This window comes from Bos grunniens, chromosome 6 (assembly GCF_055505025.1).
Source record: "Bos grunniens cultivar Pamir isolate PY7600 chromosome 6, Bosgru_T2T1.0, whole genome shotgun sequence".
Classification (NCBI taxonomy): domain Eukaryota; kingdom Metazoa; phylum Chordata; class Mammalia; order Artiodactyla; family Bovidae; genus Bos; species Bos grunniens.
The window spans coordinates 31,838,908-31,862,771 of NC_141170.1; the positions used below are offsets into that span (position 1 = coordinate 31,838,908).

Here is a 23,864-nt window from a genome sequence, read left to right on the forward strand (position 1 = left end):
AAGGTATTCCTTGTTTCTTTGTTACAAGGCTGTTACTTAGAAAAATTATCCTATCAAATGGCCTCTTTTTGAAATTTTATTTGACTGAAGATTTTACCATGCGATCCCCTTTCCCTAAATCCCTAAAGGACAGGAGTTATGTTTTATTCACTTTATATCATCATGCTTAGCACATAGTGCATATTTAATCAATTAAAAAACTGAGGAAGACAACCATATATTTGGTTATAGGTTGTAAGATGGGAGAGTAAGGGAGGGGCATGACCTTTTACTTCTCTTATTTTGATCATACATATATTCTACAATCAGCTTGATTTTAGAAAACAAAATAAAAGTTAAATCTCTATGTAGACAAAGTAGATATTAGGGCAAATAAATGAATGAATGTGCACACATCAGTGTGTTGTGCTATCAGATCATATTCACTTCACAATATAGCCCTGTGGTTTATCAAACTAGAGAGTATTAGAGTCAATCATGTTTAGTTTAAATGCCAACTCTGTCACTTTCTGTGTGACTTTGATTGAGTTGCAGTCTTACACATTAAGATTGTCCTGAGGATGGCCTGGAATAATATATGTTATAAATTGTACCAAGGACAATGTTTGGTGGTAAAGAACCTGCCTATCAATGCAGGAGACTTAAGAGAATGGGTTAGATCCCTGGATCAGGGAGATCTTCTGGAGGAGGAATTGGCAAGACAATTCCAAAGAATATTCTTTCCTGGAGAATCCCATGAACAGAGGAGCCTGGTGGACTACAGTCCATAGGGTTGCAAAGAGCTGGACATATATGAAGCAACTTAGCACAAAGGCTCAGTGGTAGTTGTTATTATAGTACTAGTTATACTAAGAATAAAACCATCAGGCCCCATTGGAGAAATATATTTTTATTATTTTATCAGTTTCCTAAGCCTATCATTATTTTCTTTTTATTTTCAAGATTAAAAAAATAAAGACAATAAACATAAATAAAAGATCAATATTCCCCATTGATCATATATTCTTCTAGTAACATATGAGTGGAACCTTTTGTCACATAGTTTAGCAGTTCATAAGAACAGAGGAAAATAACTATTAAAACAATTATGACTATTATTGAAAATATTCCATATAACCTAAAAGCTGCTTAGTTTACATTTTAGTATATTAATCCCCAATGTATCTAATATATCCATATACCTTGTCTGATGTGACTCTTCTTAGGATGTTTGATGTAGTTGTCTTCAGCTGATCCTTTTAGGATGGTAATTGGAAGCAACGGAAGAGAACGCACAAGAGAGTTTTCCAGTTTTATAGCTCTTCAGTTGAGTTTTGTGGAAATAGGAAATTTACTAGACTTAGGATAAGGTCACTTCTGTCAAGTAATTTGATTTCAAAGACAAAGAAAGGATACTTGTCATTTGATGAGGTTGACAGTAGTCCTTTGTGCATCAGTGTCTTCCTGATGGACACAGTGATAACAAGAGGTTCTCAATGAATAATTTACCTGATTGATTAGTGTGATAGTGATTGATGACACTTAAGGAGACTTGAACAACCATGGGAAAGGTCTTCCAAGGAGGAACAAATCTTCCACCCCTTCCTGTTTTCCAGCCCATCAAAGTAAGCAGAGGGATTGTCCTGACAGTTCATGTGATGGGACACCATTTTTCTTCCATCAAGAAATACAATTTAGCAAAGTAGGATTTAAAAAAGCAACATGATGCTAAATGCAATTGACCTTGAACAACTTGGGCATTATGGGCGCTGACCTGCACAATTGGAAATCCATGTGTAACTTGACATCCACAGGTTCAGCGACCACAGATCTTCTGGTGCTATAGTATAGCTTCTATTTTTTTAAAAAAAGTCTCTGTATAAGTGGATCCATGCAGTTCAAACTCATGTTGTTCGAGGGTCAACTGTATTGGTGAAGGACAATGGGTTCAGAGCTGAGAGATAAACAATGAATTTTATAATATGAATAATTAAAACATTTTTGACTTTTACTTTGAAAAATATTCAAGCATACAGAAAAGTGAGGATAGTAGTATAATTCATAACCATACACCCGCAGATTTCACAGTAGTTAACATTTTGCTATAGATGCTTAATCAATTGCTTTACTGAAGTATTTTAAGGTAAATTATGGAAAGCATGACAGCTTGTCTATAAATATTTCAGTATTTATCTCTAAAAATCCATTCCTTTGTTACACAACATAGCAATGTCTAACAACATTAATAACTCACACATAGAGCCTAAAACTCAGTCTGTATTCAAATTACCCGAATTTTGCCAGAAGTATTTTTAGTTGTTTTGTTTTAAACCAGGACTCAAGTAAAGACTATGTGTTACATTTACTTGCTACATCTACTGCTACTGCTAAGTCGCTTCAGTCATGTCCGACTCTGTGCGACCCCATAGACGGCAGCCCACCAGGCTCCCCCATCCCTGGGATTCTCCAGGCAAGAACACTGGAGTGGGTTGCCATTTCCTTCTCCAATGCATGCAAGTGAAAAGTGAAAAGTGAAAATGAAGTCGCTCAGTCGTTTCCAACTCTTGGCGACCCCATGGACTGCAGCCCACCAGGCTCCTCCGTCCATGGGATTTTCCAGGCAAGAGTACTGGAGTGGGGTGCCATGGCCTTCTCCGGCTACATCTCTAGCTTCTTTTATTCTAGAACTTTCTCCTCTCTTTTTCCCCATGATATTGATCTCTTGAATAACTAGACTAATTGGCTTATGAATATTTATTTTCAGAAAGAAATTTAAGGACCATTTTAATAGAAGTTTTAGAAATTAGATATTTCTACTCTAAAAAATCTTCAGACTGGAATACAATTTAGACTCCTAGCCATTTTTTCCCCCCTACATATGGCCTCTTAGAGCAGGTTCAGCAGTTACACTGTTTGGGTTTGACTCCTTGTTTCTCTACTTAGTAGAAATTTAGTTTTTGGCAAGGTATCTGATTTCTCTAAGCCTTACTTTTCTTATGTGCCAAATAGTGGTAGCATCTACGTTCCAAAGTTGTGAGCATAACATTAGATAATTTAAAGAGTCTGATATGGCACTTTGAAATTGTATGTTAGCTATTAAATTGCCATCAGTGGGAAGTAGAAGTAATTTTTGGCATAGCACTGAGTTTGTGCATATGGATATATCAATTCCTTTCCCTCTTTTTTGATTGTAGTTGTTGTTTAGTTGTTAAGTCATGTCTGACCCTTTGCCATCCCATGGACTGCAGCCTGCCAAGCTCCTCTGTCCATAGGACTTCCTAGGCAAAATACTGGAGTGGGTTGCCATTTTCTTCTCCAGGGGACCTTCTCCACCTAGAGATTGAACCCAAGTTTCCTGCACTGCAGGAAGCTTCTTTACCACCGAGCCACCACGAAAGCCCAAGTAACCAGTCATATGTATTTACAATATGCTTATTGTTGTCAAAATTGACTGTGAAATAGAATTTTTATTGATGTGAAACAAGTTTTTCTGAGTCCATGGCATCATCAGAATAATTATCAATCATCTTAAGCTATTGCCCACTTAGTTGTTGATATCTAATGATGATTTCCAGAAATAACTAATAATTTCCAGTCTTGGTTCATGCCTGGAGATAGCAGATTCAATTTTTTTGAATATTGGAAAAGCATAAAATAACATATTATAACCTAGTCCATGTCTTTCATATTTTATTTTTCAATAAATAAGGACTATTGTTCTTTTAGTATCTTGCATTGTTGTTGTCACTTGACATTTTAGGAACTCATGATTATACAGCAGCATATGTCAATCATAAAAAATTTGGAAAATAAGAAAATTACTGACATATAGACTATAAATCACCATTATGCCTTAATTTGGATTAGCACCAGGTGTTTTGATATGTTGCATAACATGATAACCTTACAGTATTCTGCCCATTGAGTTCTGCTGTTTTGAAATAGAAAAGCCACAGCTGATTTTCTGCTCCTCACTACATTCTCACTTCCATACCAGACTGCTTCATAGTCAGGAGGGAGAAATCTTCTTATTTGATTCAATCAGGACAGATGTTGAAAAGTCCATTAAAATAGAATTCATAGTAAAAGACTGTTGTTTTTTAAAGACCATTTTTCCACAGATCAGGGGGAGCAGGGGCTGGTTTCAGGATGATTCAAGTGCATTACATTTATTGTGCCCTTTATTTCTATTATTATTACATCAGCTCTACTTCAGATCATCAAACTTTTTACCAACCTTCTTTCTACCCTGATCCTTTTATACTTTCTAAGTAGTTTATGAAATATAATTAGAATATGTAGATCATCATGAGAGGGTAACAGGCAGGAAGGCCAGGGGTCCCCAAATAGAGGAAATAGCCTGCAAGTGTCAGACATTTTTATCTCTCTTAAGCGGCAGGAAGAAACAAACTAGCAATATTTTTTCCTTCTCTATACAAATTTAAAGGGAGGTTTCTCTTAAAATACTGTGTTGCCATAATGACACCCGGTTTTGCCTGAAGTTAGCTATTCTCGAGTCTAGAGATAACCAATGCCTTTTTCTTATGGAAATGTTTGTCTTAAGCTATGCTAATGTACTATGCCTTTACCCCAAACTCTGTCTCCAAGTCGGTTCCGCCTCTTGGCCCAGAACCTACTTGACAAACCAGTATGGATATTGTTCCCCTAATCTATGTAAATAAAACTATTTGTATGGTGGTCTGCCCTTCTTCAAGATTCAAGTTAATCATTTTATGGCCCAGGATAAACCATTTATCCCAAAATGCATCTTATGGGTGAGGGGCCTGGTGCCATTCTGAATTTTAAGACATTCCTTTCTTTCATTAACAGACTGCTAGTGACTATATAACATCCAGCTAAAGACTAGCAGGGGGGTACTCTTTCTACCCCCTTCTGATGCCTATGTCAGAAGCTTTCTCTGTCTCCTTTATACTTTAATAAAACTTTATTACACAAAAGCTCTGAGCGATCAAGCCTCGTCTCTGGCCCCGGATTGAATTCTTCTCCTCCGGGGGCCAAAAATCCCAGTGTATTTGTGTGATTCAACAACAACCTTTCAATCAATTATTTCAATCAGTGGATTAAGATAGCTTTTATCATATCAATATTATTTTAGGATTTGTTTTTGATGTTTTAAATGTACCTTCTATTTTTACTAAAATTGACAGTTGACTTTCGTTAGAGTTTTGAGAAAGTTCTTAGCAGGATGGGAGACACTGTGGAATCCACTTCAAGGTTTAGAGAAATAATTTGGAGTTAGGAGCAAAAGAATTTGGTAATGACACTACAAAAGACTGGCCTAAAAAGTAGTGGAGAGCAGTATTTCAGCTTTGGCTAGCCCTGGCAGGAACTATATAATCACTTTTTGTCTATATATGCAAGGAGAAAAGCAACAAAAAGTACGTGCATCTTCTTTAGTTTTTGATTTTTTCTGCTACTGCTTATTTTATCCATAGTATCAGTCCTAATGTCTTAAATGTGCCTAAATCCTTTTTACTTTCCATGTATTTCTATATAGTTCACAATTAACCATAATCTAGAGCAATTATCCAGAGAAGGAAATGGCAACCCACTCCAGTGTTCTTGCCTGGAGAATCCCAGGGAAGGTGGAGCCTCTTGGGCTGCCGTCCATGGGGTCGCACAGAGTCAGACATGACTGAAGCGACTTAGCAGCAGCAGTAGTAGAGCAATTATCAAAAGCAAGCACAGTGTTCTGGAAATCTGTGGGGGCATTCATTTTGCTTAACAAAACAAAGCCGATAGATTAACAATGGATAATGGTAACATTGAAATCATCTTAATACTGCTTTCTTTAAGTATGTTCATTAGAGGAAGGTTAAATAAATAGTATGTTCTTTCCAATAAAATGCTTCATTTGGTATTTTCCATTTCTCCCACTTAAGTTAGCTTGTCAATCTTTCTTTGTCATGACTGCACCTTTTGTATCAGCTGTGTACCTCTGGCTTCAGTTTTCTAAAACTAACCCTTTTTAGCGTGGAAATCTTTTTTTTTCCTTCTTTTTTTTTTTTTTTTTTGACTTCAAGATTTCATTTTGATTATTTCCTTCTGGCTTGGATTCAGCAAAATGTAAGCTAACTCATTCCATTGAGTAAGGTTCTTCTTCATTGAGAGAAATTACAATTACTTTCATGATTGCCACGTCTGCCTCTGAAGTTTTATGGCTACTTTAAAGATGGGGTTCTGTATTGGAATAGGAGAAAAAGACATAGGATAAGGCAGTCTTGGACTTAATGGACAGGGAAAGAAACCTGCTTTTAGAGGATAGCGAGATCTGTGAATATTCACGGAAAAACGTAGGGGAGGTGGTTCTTGGCATCTTTCTATTGTTAGGTAGGCTTTTCCATAAAAGAATTGCTCAGTTTGAGTTGGGAAGTTAATTAACAGCATTTGTATTTCATTACCTTATCATTTTAATGCAGATATGTAATAAATAGAAAAGCAGTTGGAGGTGGCAGTAATCTTTCTGGCATTTTCTTTAATCCTATGAATTAAAAAATTTTATTACAGTATAGTTCATTTACAATGTTGTGTTAGTTTCTGCTGTATAGCAAAGTGAGTCAGTTATACATATCTATCTATCTATCTATCTATATATATATCTCCACTCTTTTTTAGATTCTTTTCCCAGATAGGCCATTACAGAATACTGAGTAGAGTTTCCTGTGCTATGCAGTAGGTCCTTATTAGTTATCTACTTTATAAGTAGTAGTGTGTATATGTCAGTCCCAACCTCCTAATCTATCCCCCCTCCCTCGCTTTCCCCTCTGGTAACCCTAAGTTTGTTTTCTACATCTGTGACTTGTGAATTTTTGTAAAGGGTAGAATTTCACTTTCTGAACACAAGAAGAGGGTCAATTGACAGCTATGATGAAAAGGGCTTTTAAAATGCAGTATGTCTTCTAAAAAACTTGCTTGAAATTTTTTCCCTTTAAATGTCAGGTTTTTTTCCTCCAGGAAAGGATAAGAAATGTTATGAAATATGTTAAATATATTAAAATGCTTGTAATTTAACTTTTATGTAATAAAATATTAAAATAAATCTAATCCTTTATCTAAACAATTGCTGAGAAAAATACTGTTTTTAAGTTTCATCTGATTTAAGAGACAGAAAAGTTAAACATTACAAAGGAAGTAGAGACTCTCAGAACTGCTGTCCAATTAAAACAAAATAAAACAGGGGCCTCTAGTTAGAAAGAAAGTCACTGGGCAACTTGTGTGGAAATGCTGGAAATCCATAATTTTTCTTTTCTTTTGTGCTAAATAGAAAAAAGGAACCAAGATAACTCTGAACATGAAGAAATATTTTCTTTGATTAGCTGACCATAATCAAAATAGAAAAGGAAAGACATTGGCTCAAGTAAAGTCAATTTACAATGACTTTAAGGTAGTTTCCCCGCAGTCATAGAAAGATGGACCCTAATATGTCTCACACAGGGATTTGTCTTCTGAGTACAAAGTATGAATAACAAGAAAGGTCTAATAGACTCTATGGAGACAGTTATAGAGTGAAATGTGTATTATAATTTAGGTTTAGTGAAAATTGTAAATAATTTATTGATACTGCTAGAGTGATTTGGTCATTTTAGGTTTTTGATGAGCTGCTGAATTTCTGGGGCTTTGATTTGTTGGCTACTCTGTGGTGCAGGAGATTTTTGATGAGGATTTGGTAGACGACTATGTGAATGAGGGCTGTGTTTGGCTATCACTAAGCTCTTTTGTCCATTTGCTTTTGTTTGTGGTTTACAGCATCTGGGTTTTTGTTTGCTTGTATTTCACTAGCGTTGAAATGATATTTTCTCTGCTCATTTTGCTTTCTTTTAGGATTTTTTACTTGATGCAATTGTTGTTTAATAGTTGTATTCTTATGATGTTTTGGTTGGCTGGAGAGCTACTAGGTTTTATCTTTGGAAATCCCTTTGGACCAGTGCGATTTAAATAGGGTTGAGACTCTCCAAGTTTTTGTCAAGCAGATGAATTTAGCTGTGTGGCAATCCAACCATTTTTTGCCAAGGAAGGTACAGGCTGAAGTGAATCTGATGCTTGTGCAGATGAATTCACATGTAGTCTGTTTTTTTTTTTTTTTTTAGCCTGTTTGTCTCTCTTGTTTCATACTTGTCTATAGGAAGAGAAAGGAGAAGTATTTAGCTTAAATAACCTCTCATTTAAAATTTCATGAATTCAAAATCTTGACTAAGTTTCTTATACATTGAGTAAAACTCTATTATTATTAGATGATAGGAAAAACTCTTTTCTCTGAGACTGCTATTGTGTTAGAAGTAGAGTTTTATTTCAAGAGGACTCTCCAAATGCCACACTGTGGCTACCAGCCCAGAGTCACAAAGCCTGCCACATCTTCTACCCTTGACTGGTGCAATGGAGGAGAATGAGAAGCCTTGAGTTCTCTATTAGTCGGCAATACTTCCAACTCCTAGAAGACAAGGCAGAATTATATTCAGAGCCTTTAACTAAGGGACTTGTGCATTTTAGGTGCTCAATATATGCTGACTAGAGAACATATATTCATAAATATAGAAAACATAAATGTATATTTATAAACTATATAAAATATAGTTTACATGTTTATAAAATAATATATATATTTATATAAAGATGATATAAAGAGAAACAGACTATTGTACAATACTTTTCCATATAACATTTCTCTACTACATTTTCTTTAATCCTTCTAGGCACATCTTCCAGACAAATTACTAATTAATCTTTACAATAAGATCCTCTAATCTTAGAAGTTTCATTGCAAAAATACTCCCATTCTCCAATTCAAGAATTTGTTTTTTGAAATTAAATATTTTGAATTTTCTTAGAATCCAGAATTGATCATTTCTATCTCTTTATGATTCCATCCAAGTCTGTAATCTAAACTTTGAAATTCTGCATTTTGTATGCTTCATTTTGGACATGCTTTACTAGTTCTGTATGTTGCTTTAGTAACTTTGGGTGTGAAAGCTGTTGGTTCACATCTCTGACTGTCAGAAATCCTGCACATTCTTTGACACTATAGGTATTTCCTGATTCTTCTTGCCAAAAGTGATTTCTTATTAGGGAGTGATATCTATTTTATTTTGTATTGAAGTATAGTTATTTATTTGTATACCATATTATTTTACTCCACTGAAATTTCATTCCTTGCCAGAAATTATACATTACTTTCTCTCCTCGTCAATTATAATGTCTTTCATAAAAAAGGACCACAAAAGTATTCACTGATTGAACAAGTATTTGATAGTTCACATCAGAACCACCTTAAGATTTCTCTGCTTTAGTTTAAATATTAATATCAATATAAATATTAATAACATTGATATTAATATTGCTTCCTTACCATTCCTTTTCCAGATAAAAATGTTCTCAAATCACATTCACCTCTTTGATTTTTTTCTACTGAACATTTTTAATTTTTTCAGTGTTCTCTGTTAATGTGTTCCTGGATTTTATTGCTATTTTATTTTTATATTGATGCTAATGAAGCTCCCATACTTTGGCCACCTGATGTGAAGAACTAACTCATTGGAAAAGACCTGGATGCTGGGAAAGATTGAAGGCAGGAGGAGAAGGGGATGACAGAGGATGAGATGATTGGATGGCATCACCAACCAGTGGATATGAGTTGGAGTAAACTCCAGGAGACAGTGAAGGACAGGCAAGACTGGTGTGCTGCAGTTCATGGGTTCGTAAAGAGTCAGACACAACTTAGAGGCTGAACAACAGCAATATTTCGTGAGTGTTTATTGTGTGCTAAGATCATTTCTGAGCATGTTGTGTTATTAATTCCCCTTCTGTTAATACAGCCTTTTGAGGTGGGTGTACACAGGTCATTGTAGCCTCAGCAAGTCTGTTAGCACAGGCTCAGCCAACTTCATTTGTTTGAACAGCTGCCCACACTATTGAGTCACTATTGACTAATAACTAAAATGATTTGTAGTCCATGTTAAGTTCCTTTTTAAACAAATTGACTTTGGTTTATGGTGTTTCTTTTATGTTTCTTAAGTTGACTTTGAAAAACTGAAATAGAACTATTTATTACTGAGAGATAGAGAAGGAACATACCTCAACATAATAAAAGTCATATGCAATACTAAGCCCACAGCAAACATTATTCTCAATGGTGAAAAACTGAAAGAATTTCCTTCCAGATTAGGAATAAGACAAGGGTGCCTACACTTACCACTATTATTCAACATAGTTTTGGAAGTACTAGCCATGGCAATCAGAGAAGAAACAGAAATAAAAGGAATTCAGATTGGAAAAGAAGTAAAATTCTCACTATTTGCAGATGACATGGAACTATATACAGAAAACCCTAAAGATACTATCAGAAAATTACTAGAGCTAATCAGTGAATTTAGTAAAGTTGCAGGATACGAAATTAATACACTAAAATCCCTTGAATTCTTGTACACTAGCAATGAAAAATCAAAAAGCGAAATTAAGGAATTAATTCCACTCACCATTGCAACAACAACAACAAAAAATACCTAGGGATAAACATACCTAAGGAGACAAAAGAACTGTATACAGAAAATTATAAGACACTGATGAAAGAAATCAAAGATGACATGTTCTTGGATTGGAAGAATCAATATTATGAAAATTACTATAAGCACTTACCCAAAGCAATCTACAGAATCAATGTAACCCTTATAAAATCACCAGTGTCATTTTTCACAGAACAAGAACAAAAAATTTCACAATTCATATGGAAACACAAAAGACCCTGAATAACTAAAGCAATCTTGAGAAAGAAGGATGGAACTGGAGGAATTAAGCTTCCTGATTTCAGTTCTATGTATGTTAATATTTAAAAGCACAGACTGGTACCAAATGCATCTGCTTAGCATTGTGGTTTTGCCACTGACCAGTTGTGTAACCTTGGGACACTTTTCTTTCTAACTAGTCCATAATTCAGATCAAAATGTATAAATTGTGGAGTTACAATAATGGTATCTCTTTTTAAGTTTCTTTTGAAAGTTAAATGAAATAAAAATGTAGTTAGGATACAGTAGGCACATAGTAAGTATTTCACAAAAGTTGGCTACTGGAATTGATTTTTTCTATATCACATTCTGTCAATTCTGAACCATTTTTCAAGCCTTTGCAGACATGGCAGCACTTGGTCCAAGGAGAGAAGGTAAAACAGTCCTTGAATGCATGCTAAGTCACTTCAGTTGTGTCTGACTCTGTGACCCAATGGATGGCAGCCCACCAGACTCCTCTGACATGGGATTCTCTAGGCAAGAATAATGAAGTGGGTTGCCTTGCCCTCCTCCAGAGGACTTTCCTGATCCCAGGATTGAACCTGAGTCTCTTATGTCTCCTGCATTGGCAGCCAGGTTCTTTACCACTAGCGCCAGCTGGGAAGCCCAGTAAAACAGTGAATAAGGGTAAATATGCAAAATTTTTGAGAAAAACTGGTTTTGGTGCCTATTCTTTGTGTCCCTAGATGTGTTTGAATATAACTATCTTTGAATAGACAGTTTGGAGCAAAATCATTATTAGCATACCATACCATATTACTTTCATCACTAGGGCATGGGCATCTTCAGGTTTTGGTGGCTGTCTTATTCCTAGTTTATATATTGTGGGATACACTTATTAGTGTAGTGAGAAAGGGAGATCACAGAAATAAAGGACAAATATAGTAAACAAAATGATGAGCAGTAAGATGAGTAGGCAAAGAACTAGTTGGTTTTGACTGAGAAAATAAGCAAATATTCACAGAAAATAAATCACTTGATATTTTGAACAAAAAATAGAAACAATGACATTTTTTGGAATTACGAACATAAAGGGGAAGATTATCTGGACCTGACATAAGACATATTATGAAATGACAATTAGAGGTCACTTTTGGCAAGAAGGATCAAGAAGGCCTATAGTATCAGGAGATATATAGATTTTCTAACAGGCAGAGGTATGAACCAATGACTTTCAGATCAAGAGAAGTACTAAAACAGAATACAGAGTGACTCTCTATTGTAACAGAATGGATCTAATCTAATGAAGGGCGGGAAAAACATCAGCTAACTAGATACTTGGTGCTGAGTAAAAAAGAGGATATTAATGTTGAGAATTTGGAAAACAAGCTGTCACTCTTACGGTTTTGTAGCCTTAATTTAAATTACTTTTCTGAAAGAATTTATCTTCATTCCAGGCCACAAAGAATAAGAAGTTCACAGTCAAAAATAACTGACCCCACATGTACACAAAGCATGTCAAGGTGAATCAGCAGAAACAAATAGCTGTATTAGACCTTCAAAGGACTTCAGTTAATGGAATTATCAGACACAAATGTAAAGATGTTCTTGAAAAGACATGCAGGAACAAAGCACCATGAAAAAAAACAAAGTAAATTTTAAAATGAGCAAATTATCTTCTAGAAATGGAAAAAAAACCCATAAATTGAACTAAAAAAACACAGTGAATGTATTTAACTTCAGATTAGGTGCAACTCAAAAGTGAACAAAAGATGAGTATGAAGAAGCTATCCAGAATGCAATATAGGAGAAAATAAGTAGATGATATAAAAACTGTTAAAAGACATAGAAGATAGAGCCACAGGGACTAGAATAATGTATCTTTTTTGGAATCCCAGAAAGAAAAGAAATTGAAAGTGATAGAGATATTATTTGAGAGATAATGCTGGCAATTTTATAAAATTGCTAAAAGACAGCAACCCTTAGATTTATGAAAGCTAATGCCAAATAAAGGAGCCCCTGATGGCTCAGATAGTAAAGAGTCTGCCTGCAGTGCATATGTATTATATAATTATATATTATAGTGAAACTATGAAACAAGAAATACCAAAATGGAAGTTATAAAAGTAGCCTGAAAATCATAAAAGAAAAATGATTCCCTTAAGAATGAAGAAGAATTTAATGAATGAATGATATTCTTTATCATGTTTCTTGTCACATATTTTACAAATATATAAGAACAACAGCAACACTCTCTGCACTTTCATTAAAAGCATATCAGAAGTTCGTTCTATCAGAGTGCTTGAAAAATTTTTCATTAACTGAAAAATTCAAAGTTTAAAGAACTAAATCTGGGTCTCTTTTCAGATTTAGAAAATGACCAGTACCTCTTTTCAGATTTAGAAAATGACCAGTACCTACCCTTGTGGCTTCTTCCTTCTCGATGTGGTTAAATTATTAGTTAAATGGATTCTGGTCCATTACTGTGCTTGAGCATGTTCACAGTCCAAGGGTAAGTGAAGACTGGGGACAGGAGTAAGAAGAACCAGGCCTCAACGATGGTTTTTATAGCCTGCCATTTTCCCTATTCCGTTCTTTTTGAAGATAGCAAATATTCTGCTGGAAGAGAAGGTCATGACTGGATTGAAGAGTTCTGCTGAAATAAGAGAATAGATAATTGTCATTTACTGTGTTTGACAGTTGTCCTTTGTCTTCCTCCAGAGGAACAAGTGCGCTGTGATTCACCGCGCCAGGTTTTTCTGTGCCTGAGTTCAGTTTTCTGGAAGTTTAGGTAATCTATGTGCCAGTGGGGTCTCAAAGACTGAGCTTTCCATGTTTCTTACAAATGTCTAAAAAAAAAAAAAATGTCTAGTGGTTTTAATAAAAAAAAAATACCCTTTATAAATCATGCCCATTTTATCCAAGATGTAATGTGCACACGGGGAAAGAATAATAAGATTGAAGGTATGAGAGACACTATAAAATATTACTGAAAGGAGCCCATTTTGTTTGTTGTATACATCCCATTGCACTATCTTATTTTGCACCCACCTCAGTATGCCTTTTATTACAGTAACGTGGATGTCTGTCTGACCTGCCCACTTAGTTAGGGACATATTTGGTGTTTTGATCACCTTTGTACTGACCATAGCTTTCAACATAGACTATTGTGAAAATCAGGTACTTAATGTCTGCCTGCTGAACCTGATTTTGTTCTATTTGACGGAAGACAGAATTTCTTCTTGAAATGGAAACTGTAACTTCAGGTACTGTTGACTTGGTCACATTCCACCTTCCTATATTTCAAAAATACGTAGAGGAATATGTGAACTATTAGATGTGCAATTTAAATAGGAATTTTTCACAACTTTTATGCATATCACTCACTTCACTCTTGGAGCTCTGTCACTTCTTTTTGATTCTGCTTCTCATGTAATATTTGTCTACTTATCCATCAAAACAAAACTGCTCACATTTCATTCCTTTATGAAGCCATTCTGAGCTTTGATTATTGTTTAATATCTCATGATTTAGTCCTCTGTTATACTCTGCTGTGTTTCTCTCTCTTTCCTTTTCTCTTGCATCTAGCCATTCATGGTTTGTTATCTAAGCTTCTTAATATTAACTTCTAGGAAAGTGAAAGAACCAGTGTGACATAGTCTCTATTATTTTTTGGGAGCCTACTTATAGTTACCACAAGAAAGCTAGAAACTTAGTTTGGAAAGTTTTTGTGTTCTGGAGTCTTTGAACTCTGGTGCATGCTTCTGAAATTTGTTAATTTAAAATACAAATTTGCCTTGTTTTAATAATGTTAATATTTATTAATTCCAGATGATTAGCTAATTAGCTAAAATGCAAACTTTTACTTTAACACAGGTAGTGGATACACGGGATCAGCAGCAAGTATTATTTGACATGATTTTAGGAAAAAGATGACAAGTGATGCATGTTAAATTATGTTATGGCTTAAATTAAGCCTCTGCTCTCCAAAAGATATGTTGAAATCCTAACTCCCAGTAACTCAGAGTGTGATTTTATTTGGAGGTAGGGTCACTGCAGATGTAATCAGTTAAGGTGAGGTCATACTGGAGTAGGCTCTATTATGATATGTCCTCTTGAGAAGATGGTCACACACAGACTCAAGGAGAATGTTGTCAGAAGACAGGCAGAGATGGGAATTATGCTGCCATAAGCCAAGGGATGATTTGAGTTAACAGGAAGTGGGAGAAGCAAGCAAGGATTCTTTCCTCAGGAGGAGCAAGGCCCTGCCCACACTTTGGTTTTTGAAGTTCTAGGCTCCAGAACCGTGTCAGTTCAGTTCAGTTCAGGTGCTCAGTCATGTCTGACTCTGTGACCTCATGGATTTCAGCATGCCAGGCTTCCCTGTCCATCCCAACTCCCAGAGCCTACCCAAACTCTTGTCCATCACGTTGGTGATGCCATCCAACCATCTCATCCTCTGTCGTCCCCTTCTTCTCCCACCTTCAATATTTCCCAGCATCAGGGTCTTTTCCAATGTGTCAGTTCTTTGCATCAGGTGGCCAAAGTACTGGAGTTTCAGCTTCACCATCAGTCCTTCCAATGAATATTCAGGACTGATTTCCTTTAGGACTGACATATTGGATCTCCTTGCAGTCCACGGGACTCTCGAGTCTTCTCCGACACCACAGTTTAAAAGCATCAATTCTTTGGTGCTCAGCTTTCTTTATAGTCCAACTCTCACATCCATACATGACTAATAGAAAAGCCATAGCTTTGACTAGATGGACCTTTGCTGGTAAAGTAATGTCTCTGCTTCTTAATATGCTGTCTAGGTTGGTCATAGCTTTTCTTCCAATGAACAAGCATCCTTTAATTTCATGGCTGCAGTAACCATCTGCAGTGATTTTGGAGCCCCCCAAAATCAAATCACTATTTCCATTGTTTCCCCATCTATTTGTAATGAAGTGATGGGACCAGATGCCGTGGTCTTAGTTTTCTGAATGTTGAGTTTTAAGCCAATTTTTTCACTCTCCTCTTTCACTTTCATCAAGAGGCTCTTTAGTTCTTCTTTGCTTTCTGCCATAAGGGTGGTGTCATCTGCATATCTGAGGTTATCGATATTTCTCCTGGCAATCTTGATTTCACCTTGGGCTTCACCCAGCCTGGGCTTTTGCATGATGTACTCTGCATATAAGTTATATATGCAGAGTGACAATATACAGCCTTGACATTCTCCTTTACTGGTTTGGAACCAGTCTGTTGTTCCATGTCCAGTTCTAACTGTTGCTTCTTGACCTGCATACAGATTTCTCAGGAGGCAGATCAGGTGCTCTGGTATTCCCATCTCTTTAAGAATTTTCCACAGTTAGTCGTGATCCACACGGTCAAAGGCTTTGGCATAGTCAATAAAACATAAGTAGATGTTTTTCTGGAACTCTCTTGCTTTTTCGATGATCCAGTGGATGGCTCTAACCAAACGTGAAAGGCTCTAACCTAACAGCCTGGCCTGCTCACAGAACAAAGGATTGAGCGAATACCAAAGGAGAGCTAGCTGGCTCTGTACTGGCTGCTCCCCACCCAGAGGCAGAGGCAGGCTTGTGACAGCCAGAACCGTGACGCTATACATTTTTGTGTTTAAACCATGAAGTGTGTGAAGCATTTTTTAGGATAGCGCTAGGAAACTAATACCAATAGATACAGGATTTCTTAATAAGTAATATCTCCATGAGGTTTTGAATGCTTTTCTCTTACTTTTTTCTCTTTTACATTAATATGTATGTGTCTAGCTCCCTGTTCTTATAGTTAAAACTTCCCAGATTCATGCCCTGTGAAGTCATCCATCTCCAGCATGTTCTTTCTAATTCCTCTTCCTCTCTTTTGTATGAGATTATACTCTGTTTAAATAAGGACAGAACACTATCTACCTCTGTTTTCCTTTATTTTGTTTTCAGCACTGTATCATGTTTCTTAGATTTGTTTCTCAATCTAGGGTAGAGTGTCTGCGTGAAAGATTTTCTTTTCCTTCCAAAAGAACTGTACAGTTTGCCAACACCTTGGGTACAGATACTTTGCAAAGTTGGCAGATTGATTTGGAATTATTTTTTATGCTTAAGACATTATCTGTTAGTTAAAACTTTATTGGTGGTGGTTTAATTGCTGTTATGTCCAACCCTTGCCTGCCAGGCTCCTCTGTCCATGGGATTCTCCAGGCAAGAATACTGGAGTGGGTTGCCATTTCCTTCTTCATAAAACTCTATTACTTAAAATAAAAAGAAGATTTTCATAATCTAATGCTCAGTGACACAGGGAGTTGAGACATTTTTTATGTTGGGATAACAATAGAGTTTTCTGGAAGTAAAAAAGTCTATAAAGTTGATTCTGTCTCCAGGTTAATATCCTTAAGAGTGGGTATCAGAAGGTCAGAGAAACTGTATTTAGCAGAAAAAGTCTCCTTTGATATTTCAATTCCTTCTCTTTCAATTACCCTAGCAGACAGTTGACATCACCTGTGTCCATGAGAAGTGAGAATCTCTGAATTGTCATGTTTTAAGGATGTATCATTGTTTGGATTATTTTTTGCTTTCTAGAAAACTTTATTCTTTGGGACATGAAATTTGAAATTATTTAATGGTTTCTTTTGGCAGGCCTTTTCCACACCAATCTTCAAGGCTCATAAAATACTGTCAGTCAGTTGAAGCAGTTTCCTGTTTTAGCAGAAGCGTCTTGTTAGGATGAGGGATAAAGCCTTTGTTGTGTTCTACAGCAGCAAGTTGCTCGTTTTATAGCTAACAGACAGAAAGCCCTTCAGGTTGCTCTCTACTTCTTGGGCCTTTTCAATACTCTTTTGGAGTACTCAATGTGTTTTTTTCTAGACTTTGGATTAATCTCTAAGTATTTTGGAGAAGGACCCAAGTGTTTCCTCTTTCACTGAATATCCTTTCAGGTGTTGTTTATGGTGGCTGAATAATGGAGATTAGTCTCCGGACCATGAGCGTCCAAGACTCAGGCTTAGGAAAAGCAGAGAAGAGTCCCTGACCACAGTGTTCTCAGCTATCAGCCAGGCAGTCACATTAGTGTATGTACAAGAGAATACATTTCCTCTTCACCAGAGCAGTCAGGGACAGAGGGAGAGCCTAGGTATGTTCTCTCCATCAGTTTTGGTCTGTGATGTCCAAAACTAGTAAGATGAAAGTTGAGATGCCATAGTCATCCTCTGGTCATTATTGACAATATCAAGTCTGCCAATATGTTTGTATGAGTTACTCACTGATCAAAGATGCCCAGAAAGAGGGGTAAGTGAGAGTTGAAATCTAGCCTTTTTCCTGCTTACTAAGTCATGAACTTTTTTTTTTTTTTCATCTTTCTCTTTATTCAAAATACAATAGCATAAAAATCCAAAAGCAATAGGCTCTTCCCTGTATGGTCTCCAATGCTCTGAGGAGGCAGAACTGAGCTCCGAGGAATGTGAGAGGACCATCTTAAGCAAGTAATAGTTCCTGTGCTGAGTTTGAGGGCCCCAAACTAAATCCTTGGATGTGTGCTAGGGTTGGGGCTCCAGTTCTTGAAGAGGAATAGGAGTGGAAATCATTTTGAGATGACAAACTGACCAGAAGAGGGCTCAGCACCAGTAAGGTCTGGTGTGAGAAGCAGGGAAGGTGACCCTCCTTTCTGCCGCCACCTAAGGCAGAGGCATGTGACTCCAGCAAGGGCTGAAGTAGGCAGCAGCTCCTCGGATCCCATAATGGAGAGGCCAACCCACTCCGGGGCTGGTTAACTGGTGTGCCCTGGCAGTGGAATGCTAGCCATAAGAAGGGAGACAAACTGCTCTAATTTCTGTGCAGCTTGCTTCCCAGCCTCTAGTACTTCCTTGTGATCGGCCTTCCCCTGGCTTTCATAATCCATGATGACCTTGTTTGTGATGAGTGAGAAGCCAAAGACTCGAAGTCCACAGTGTCTTGCGACTATAACTTCTGGTACTGTGCTCATGCCAACAGCATCTGCCCCTAGATTCCTCAGCAGGCGACACTCTGCCACAGTCTCATAATTGGGGCCCCCCAACATCACATAGGTGCCTTCCTGTAACTCTCTTTGCTCCCCCATTTGTTTCCAGGTACTGTGAGCTTTCTGCCTCATATCCCGGTTGTAGGCATCAGACGTGGCAGGGAAACGAACTCCAAACCTTTCCTCATTGGGCCCTCTGAGAGGGTTCTCACCACTGAAACCAGGTAGGTTGATGTGATCACGGATCAGCATGATATCGCCAACCTCAAAGTTGGGGTTCAGCCCTCCAGCTGCGTTGGTGACCACTAGGGTCTCCACACCCAGAAGCCGGAAAACCCTCACTGGGAACGTCACCTTCCAGAACGGGTAGCCTTCATACATGTGGAACCTGCCCTGCATCATCACACAGGCTCTGCCATTCAAGATCCCAAACACCAGTCGACCAGCATGACCTGGCACTGTACTTTTGGGAAAGTTTGGTATTTCACTGTAGTCAAAGGTCTGGGCTTGAGTCAATCTGTTAATCAGACCTCCTAACCCAGAACCACAGATCATTGCCACTCGAGGTTGCTGTTCGGTATGAGACAAAAGCCATTTTGCAGTGTCTTGATAATCTTCATATGTAAATCCATTCTCCATGGTCCCGCAGACGCCCTCTCGATGAGTTTGCCCTTCTCGGTTTATATCTGCTCCTCTGAGCTGAGCTGGCTCCAGTAAACGAGTGTTACCCACCCAGCGTCTGTCATGAACTTTTGTAAAGGGTTGTATTAAATTGGTAGAAGGGGTAGTAGTTTTTTATTTTCACAAAGATGCTTTATGGTTTATTTGCAACCCTGAAACATAGTGAGGAGGTTTATATTTAAGACAATCAAACTTAGCTGTCTATCGGGTGTCTACATGCTCTTTACTTCAAAACAGTATTTGGAAAGTGGGAATGATTACAGTCTAGCATTTTAAGTGGTGTCCCTGTAGTGAGGGTGACTTTCCTAGATACTCATATTTCTCTTCTAATCATTTCTGGAATCAGCACACACATTTATAAGGTAGTTGTAAGATGTGTAGCTCAGTTAGGAATTCAATGTGTGGCTTTTCTGTATATGGAAGCCTTCAATTCCATAGGGCTTCCCTAGTAAGATGAATCTGATGGATAATGTCTTTATCTCTAATTATTTCTTAAAAAAGTAATGAAACTTTTTTCTTGAATGAATATGAAGTAATTGGGATCCAGCTAGACTCCTTGATCTCTTGGCATCAACTTGTTGCATGGGTTTGTGCCATATTTTAGGTTCTCTTTACCTTGTCTCTTAGTCTTCCCTGTTATGTTGCCCTTCATGAGCTGACATTGGCAAATCATAGAAATCAGTCAATCAATAGATGCAGCATAAAATTAAAAATAACAACAACAAACTGAATCATGAAGTAAAGATCAAGATTGGGTTTGTATCAGGTGACAAATTGAGGTCCAAAAGATAGAGACCAGGATTTAGCACACAGAGATCAAATTTGCAATAATAGTAACCAGATGATAAGAAACCATTGATCAGGAAAAGTCAGAAATGCAAAGGAGCAGAGTCAGGTTTGCAAATGAGTGTCAAAAGTACCAGGCTTCCCATTTCATGAAAGAGAGGAGAAATAGAAGTTCAGTCTCACAGGCCAGAGCAGGGTGGAGCTGGACAGATGGATCACAGGCAGAAAGAATATGCTGCAGGTGGCCTCTTCCTGTGACCTTGATGTCCACATTTGCCTGGAAACCCATTTCCTGTTGTCCTGGTTGAGTGCAATGGGTATGCAGGTTTACAAAGCATTAGCTAATGTCATGACAAACCCATCAAACTGGATTCTGAAAGTTTAACATACTGGAAAATGACCTTAGTATTAGTGACCTTAGTATTACAAAGCATTAGCTAACGTCATGACAAACCCATCAAACTGGATTCTGAAAGTTTAACATACTGGAAAATGACCTTAGTATTAGTATAATATCAGTATTATATCTGATATTATGCAGATTTCACAGACACTCAACATGACTTTCTGGGGAGATCATTGTGGGTACAGTCTGGTCCAGGTGGCTTAAGGGAAGCAGAGAAAGTGAGCTGAGCCTTTATGGCTTTTAGAGAGGTGGGTCTGGGCAAGAGTTCACAGTGGGTTTGGGGACTGTGAAGTTTGAATTGTTCTTGGACACCAAAAAACATGAAACACACACTGAATTTCTTCTCTTAGTTGTTCAGATGTGGAAAGACAGGGAGGAGCTTGGGAATTTAAAAGCTGTCAATGGTCAAACATCAAAAATGGAACCAGTCTCTCTCTTTTTTTTTTATTTTTATTTTTTTTTATTTTTTTAAAATTTTATTTTATTTTTAAAGTTTACATAATTGTATTAGTTTTGCCAAATATCAAAATGAATCCGCCACAGGCATACATGTGTTCCCCATCCTGAACTCTCCTCCCTCCTCCCTCCCCACACCATCCCTCTGGGTCGTCCCAGTGCACCAGCCCCAAGCATCCAGTATCGTGCATCAAACCTGGACTGGCAACTCGTTTCTTACATGATATTCTACATGTTTCAATGTCACTCTCCCAAATCTTCCCACCCTCTCCCTCTCCCACAGAGTCCATAAGACTGTTCTATACATCAGTGTCTCTTTTGCTGTCCCGTACACCAGGTTATTGTTACCATCTTTCTAAATTCCATATATATGCGTTAGTATACTGTATTTATGTTTTTCCTTCTGGCTTACTTCACTCTGTATAATAAGCAGTGGTACATATACACAATGGAGTATTACTCAGCCATTAAAAAGAATACATTTGAATCAGTTCTAATGAGGTGGAACCAGTCTCTTAATTAGAGGAGAATACATATCAAAGTAGTCATATGGTCATACATTTTTGTAATATACTGTGCTGTGATTAGTCACTCAGTTCAGTTCAGTTCAGTCGCTCAGTTGTGTCCAACTCTTTGCGACCCCATGAATCACAGCACACCAGGCCTTCCTGTCCACCACCAACTCCCGGAGTTCACTCAAACTCACGTCCATCGAGTCAGTGATGCCATCCAGCCATCTCATCCTCTGTCGTCCCCTTCTCCTCCTGCCCCCAATCCCTCCCAGCATCAGAGTCTTTTCCAATGAGTCAACTCTTCGCATGAAGTGAACACCCAGGACTGATCTCCTCTAGCATGGACTGGTTGGATCTCCTTGCAGTCCAAGGGACTTCTCCAACACCACAGTTCAAAAGCATCAATTCTTCGGTGCTCAGCTTTCTTCACAGTCCAACTCTCACATCCATACATGACTACTGGAAAAACCATAGCCTTGACTAGGCAGACACTCAGTTGTGTCCAACTCTTTGCAACCCCATGGACTGTAGTCCATCATCCTCCATTCCATGGAGAGGCTTCTCTCTCCATGAAATTCTACAGGCAAGAATCCTGGAGTGGGTAACCATTCCCTTCTTCAGGGAATCTTTCCCATCCAGGGATAGAACCTAGGTCTCCCACATTGCCAGCAGATTCCTTACTGTCTGAGCCACCAGGGAAGTCCTTTTTTTTTTTTTTTTTTCTTTGCAGTATTTATAGTAATAAAATATTTAACCATGAAAGGTTAAGACTAATGTCTTTTTCTTCTTCAATTCTTCTTCTGTCTCACTTCCTTTTGTGTCTGGAGGCACTGGAGAGGGTGTTGCAAGCCTTTTGGAGAATACGTTATACGGGACTTGAGAGGGGGAATATAGTTAATTTGGACATAATAGGATATATTTATGTGGGTCACAGTCACTTTTAGGTATAGTTAAGTTATTACTAGGCTTCTTGGTGTAAAAGCAGCTTCTGGAAATAATTATATTACTTGGCTTTGTGATATGAATGTGTAGGGCCAAATGTCATGTCAGTGTAAAAACATATCTTAGAGTTACTAGTCCCAAAAGAAAAGTGGACAGAGGAAGAGAAACACATTTTGAAAGGTACAGAGACTGTGAAAAATATTTTACTCATCAGATACAGAAAATTGTAAAGATATAATTTAGTTCTCATTGATGCCTAGTCAAAATGGAAACTCCTGCCTTAATTATTGTTGTTTAGTTTATAAGTCATGTCTGACTCTTTTGTGACTCCATAGACTATTTATCATCTATTCTATATCAATCTCAAGAATGTCATGGAATATAATATTCATATTTTCTGTTTTCATAGTGCATGAACCAAGCTATTCTGACTCTTTGAAATCCCATGGACTGTAGCCCTCCAGGATCCTCTGTCCATGGGATTTCCCAGGCAAGAATACTGGAGTGGGTTGCCTTTTCCTTCTCCAGGGGATCTTCCTAACCTGGGGATTGAGCCTGCATCTCCTACATTGGCAGGAGAATTCTTTACCACTGAGCCACTTGGGAAGCTCCAATTTAAAAGTGAGTACATCTTTATTTTGAGCCACATATTTTATGCATATCCAGGAAATGTTAGTATTTTCAAAAATATTATACAACTTGTAATATATTACTATAATTGAGGACATTATCAATAAAGTGCATGGTTTCAAAAAACTTTTAAGATAAGTTACTTTTATAAGAAAACTTTCATTACTCTGAACTCTTACAGTTCATATATGAAGGGAACTTGGCAAAATATCCCAATATTTGGCAATGATTTTAAAAATTTACATGTTATTGCCAACAATGAGTAGTAAAGCTTAAATGAAATTTCTAAACTATCAATAATAAAAATATGTTTTAATCATCCATGCTTCCCAGGTGCTACAAGCGGTAAAGAATCTGCCTGCCAATGCAGAAGACACAAGAGATGGAGGTTCAATCCATGAGGTGGGAAGCTCCCCTGGAGACGGAAATGGCAACCCACTCCAGTATTTCTTGCCTGGAAAATTCCATGGACAGAGGAGTCTGGCGGCCTACAGTACATGGGGTTGCAGAGTTGGACACAATTGAGCACACACATACATGCTAAAGGGAAACTGAATTATTATTTTTTGTTTCTTACAGAAAATGATAATTTCTGTAAGAAACATTTCATTAAGTCATGTCATTTGAAGTGGTAATCAAAGACTAAAAAATTCAACTTACTAAGAATGTAGACATTTTTTAGGTGGTTGATTATTAAGATTTTTAGGGAGGAGATTGTGTCAGTTTTTTTTTTTTTTTATTTTTTTTTTTTTA

At 37.3% G+C, this 23,864-nt stretch overlaps 1 pseudogene across 1 annotated transcript; it reads right to left on the minus strand.

The window, feature by feature from the left end:
• Positions 1–18,039: 18,039 nt before the first annotated feature.
• Positions 18,040–22,081, minus strand: LOC147370519 (purine nucleoside phosphorylase pseudogene; annotated as a pseudogene). The gene has a single exon (XR_015165342.1). The product of XR_015165342.1 is annotated as a purine nucleoside phosphorylase pseudogene (transcript).
• Positions 22,082–23,864: the final 1,783 nt, after the last annotated feature.